This window comes from Pundamilia nyererei, unplaced genomic scaffold (assembly GCF_000239375.1).
Source record: "Pundamilia nyererei isolate P.nyererei 1_Seehausen unplaced genomic scaffold, PunNye1.0 scaffold00134, whole genome shotgun sequence".
In the NCBI taxonomy this organism is placed as follows: domain Eukaryota; kingdom Metazoa; phylum Chordata; class Actinopteri; order Cichliformes; family Cichlidae; genus Pundamilia; species Pundamilia nyererei.
This window is the reverse complement of record NW_005187535.1, coordinates 465,327-469,649: the sequence shown is the minus strand read 5'-3', so window position 1 is coordinate 469,649 and position 4,323 is coordinate 465,327.

The following is a 4,323-nucleotide window of genomic DNA, read 5'->3' as shown; positions in this document are numbered from 1 at the left end:
CAAAATATTGTATTAGATGTATTATTGTTACTTTTGGTGAAGCTGACAATTTACTGTTCAGTCTACATCCCTGCCTTTATCTATGGCCAAGAGCAACTGGCAGTGACCAAAAATATATGACTACAGTTACAAGCGGCTCAAACGAGTATTCTCCAAAGGGTGTCTGGGCTCACGCTGCAGAGTCAGGGCATCGGTCCAGTGACTTGACTTCCACCGGTGTGGTGCTCGTGCAGAACTAGTTTTGTCTTGGTGCTTTTTTGTTTGTTTGCTTTTTAGCTCGGCCTACATTTCAAGAGAACTGAACATTGTGTCGTTCTATATGACATGTTGGAAAAGGTGAACTGTAGCAGTCCTCATGGACATCTCTTTATTAAGGCTTTTCAAACCTGTCCAGTACAAGAAGACCCAGGGCCAGATCCAAGCCTTATTGGATAAATTGTCTCTGAGCTGCTTGGGAATCCAGCATGTGGTGATGTACTGAGATTCATCTAATTGTGGTCAAAACTTAATTTCTGTGCATGACTACTCAGATGCTGACCTGAGTTAATGTCTGAAATATAAACAAATATTGTTATACTGTAAACGGAGTCTGTTTCATGCAAAGAGAATGCCACAACATTACTAGTAATTTCATTTTTCCACTTTCGTAATTACTGAAGTTTTACACCGATTCTACAGCTCAGTGAAAAATATTTCTTCATCTTTGGTTGTCAGTGACCCGAGGCCTCACTGCTTGCACATCTACAGCTACGTATGAAACACACAATGAGCTGCAGGTGCAGACATTTGATTTCTGGCAGGAATATGCTTACACTTGTCTGCTTGATAAGTATCCAGCAGCAGAAGGCTGTTTTGCCAACAAATCTGTTTAATTTACAGGCAAAACAGCCTTTGTTAGCTGTAACTGTACAGAAGACATGGAAGAAGGCACTGGCATGCCTAAACAACAACTTTCACTTCCTCTGCACTTCAAAGCTTCTTGAAATGAGTAAATTTAAATGAAACTTCAATAGAAAACTTTATTATCTGAAATTGTTTGTAGCAATTATTTGTCTTCCATGTATTATATCTCTTATCAGAGTGCGAGTGAAGGGGAACTCTGACAAAAGCACAGCCTCCTGGGAAACACTCTTAAAAAACCCCTATGATATTAAAAGCTTTCTTCTGCTTTTCACACAACGAAGGTTCTTTTTCTGTATTCGCCCATTGATCCAGCTGGCTGACATAGTGCCACAGGCTTACAGTGATATTTACTGCCTCCTCAAAATAACATTAATACTGTCAGGCTAACCAGCTACTTCTCAGTACTCTGTGTGTTTATTTTTCTTCTGGCTTCCTTCCTCTTTCTCTTCTGTGACCCACTATACTGACGGGAAGGGAAGACAGATAACAATATAGTGAAATGTACAGTTATTTATAGATGCTCAAATGAACTTGAACACAAAGCTGAAAAGGAAGGCTTTGCAGAGGTATTGTTTTATATGCAAGGAGGATGTGTTCAAATGATGGTGAACAGCCAAGCAGATAGCTGCAGTGTACTTTGTACTATTTTCACTGATTACAGGCAGTGAGGCTGGGTTACTGTCAAATTTCTGCCCAAATGCTCTACAGCACATTCACAGAAAGAGGGCATAATAACAAATTTAGAAAGAAATACATGTTTTTGGCACAACAACAGAGATCAGTTTCCTTTTGCTCTAAGAAAAGAAAGAGCCGATACAAACATAGTCCAAGATTATTTACTATTTCTGTTTAATGTGAACTGTAACCAATAATACACCGTGCAGCTCTGACTTCATTAACTTTGAACTTTTCCTATCTAAAGAAGTAATAACACTCACATTCAAACTTTTGACATTATACATTGATAATGAAACTGCAGAGCAGCTACACCTCCACTTGCAAAAGCAAAGAACAAACATGCAGTGATTTACACAGTAGCTAAAAACAGAATGTGCTAGATATGAAAGGTGCTAAATATAAAATGTGTATGCAAGGTATGCTAATAAGGTATTGAGGTAGCATGCAGTAATTCTAGTCAGAGGAGTATTATTGAGGGTACAGATATTGCGGATATTAGTGCAAACTAAAAACAGGACCACCTTGCCTGGTGGAACAGTCTGGGAATTATTAATCTAAGAATTTTTGGTCAACAGTTACAGTTTAGGGTACTTAATACTCAACAAGCTTTGGCACAAACAACAACAGCCAATAAGAGTCCTACAACATGACAGGTTAGACGTTAGAAACGGCAGAGATCATGTTTATTTTGGCAACAATACCCAAGACCAAATTGACTTTCTATGGAGCAAAGGCAGGTCAAGTCTGCAGTCTGTTTACAGCCCCCTGAAAAAAGACTCTAGGATCATCACTGAATAAGATAGATTTACAATTGTCCTGTTTTTATTTGTTGACAAGAATATGATAGAGAATAATAATCACTTTGTGTTTTAACTCCTCTGGCTATTTACTTTAAACTTACTGAAAGAGTTTAAAGTAATTTCAGAAGTAAAATAACCTGAACTTATTGAACTGACTTGGAAAAAAGGTCAAAGAAAGTCACCCCTGCTCTTCACTGCACAAGAGAGCAGAATGCATTGATTCTGCAACCCATTTTAGGTACGAGAAGCTGGCTAGTTCACAAGCCAAAACAGGAAATGACTACACCTTTTTGTTTGGGGACATATTACTTTTTGATCACGTGTTCCTATTTCATCTTTGCTTCGAGTAACTTACTCATTTCAGTCTAGGAAGTGCAGATAAAGGTTATGGGTTTCAGCGCAGTAGTGTGCTGGGTTTCATGTGAGTCTGTGTAAGTGTGAATGTAAAGCAGGTGAAGAGCAGCTTTCTTTGATTACCATCTGTTGTGGTAGCTTTCACAGGTCTGCTGGTGGGTATTTTAAGAGATGCGAGAAGTGTGGGCTCTGCTGTAAACCTCCTCTTCAATAACCAGGTCATGCTGTGATTCACAGTACAGTACAGAATGTAATTTTGCTCTACTTGGACATCAAGTTACAGCATACTGATAATTGGACGTTTTGTCTGGACACAATGCGTAAAAAAAATAAAAATTATCAGTTGGGTTTGTTTTTCTTTATATCTCCAGCGTCACAGAGTTGCACAAGAAAACCCCAGGCACCACAATAAATTCACTAAGTTCCCTTACCTCTGAAGTATAAAAAAGGGCAAGCCAAATTAGTCACCGCATGAAGCGTCAATTCAGTGGAAATTTCACAGAAGATCAGAAGCGATTGTTTTTTTCTTTTGAACAATCATAAAAGGTAAATTCGTTTCTGCTTATCATGCACAACAATCTGTCTCTCTCTCTCCTTCTTTTCCTCGGTATCTCTCCCTCTCCTTCCATGTCTTGCCTAAGAGTTTGGCTTGCCTCAAAAAGTCACGGCATGACGATCGGTGGTGGGTGGAAACAGTGGGTGAGTCAAGACTTTGAAGTGTGTGTGTGTGTGTGTGTTCAGCATGTGTCATCTGGGCCATCATATCATGACTTGAACCCATGAATACCAAACATTCCTGTTTCATACTGAATTTGGCAGACGCTGCTTTACTGGAGAACTGGATGTGATGCGATTTGACTGCATAGTTACTCACAACACTGAAATGTGTTGTTGCTGCTGACTCTGAGTATTCTCTGCATTAACAAGAGCCAGCATGTAACAACATGTCATCAGCAACCCCAGAAATATTACCAGCACCACTATTGAGAAATCCTTCATTGTCAATGCTTCTTGTAAATAAGTCTCTTAACACTTTTGAAGATTGCAGCCTAATATGGTAACACTTTGTCTGTCTTGGAAGAGGGACCCTCCTCTCGTAACTAAAATAAAGAATTTAATTGTAGAGATTGTGTAGCTTTCTGGAGCTAATATGCCACTTTGAGTAATAGAAATGGGTTATCAAACTATTATTGGACATTGGTATTCCCAGTAAAAAGAAATACAAAAAGATAAAATATTATAAATCTAAAAGATTGAATAGGACATTAAACTGAAAGCGATTCAGGCAAATGAAGCCAAATAATGGATTTATAACTAATTTATAAAGCCAAATGCTATAATCAGTTACCAAGAGAACCATAAAAGTTCCAGCAAGCATAAAAAAACCCAATATCAAAACACAGTAGTATAAAAGCTAATTCATTGTTTAAAGTTTACCCAAACCTATAGATCAAAACATTGGTCAAATCAATTCAGAAGCCAAATAATGTTCTTTTTCTTTTTCTTCTTTGGAGGTCACCACAGGAGATCATCTGTCTCCTTCTCATCCTAGCCTCCTCTATCTCCTCTAGCCTCCTCTATCTCCTCT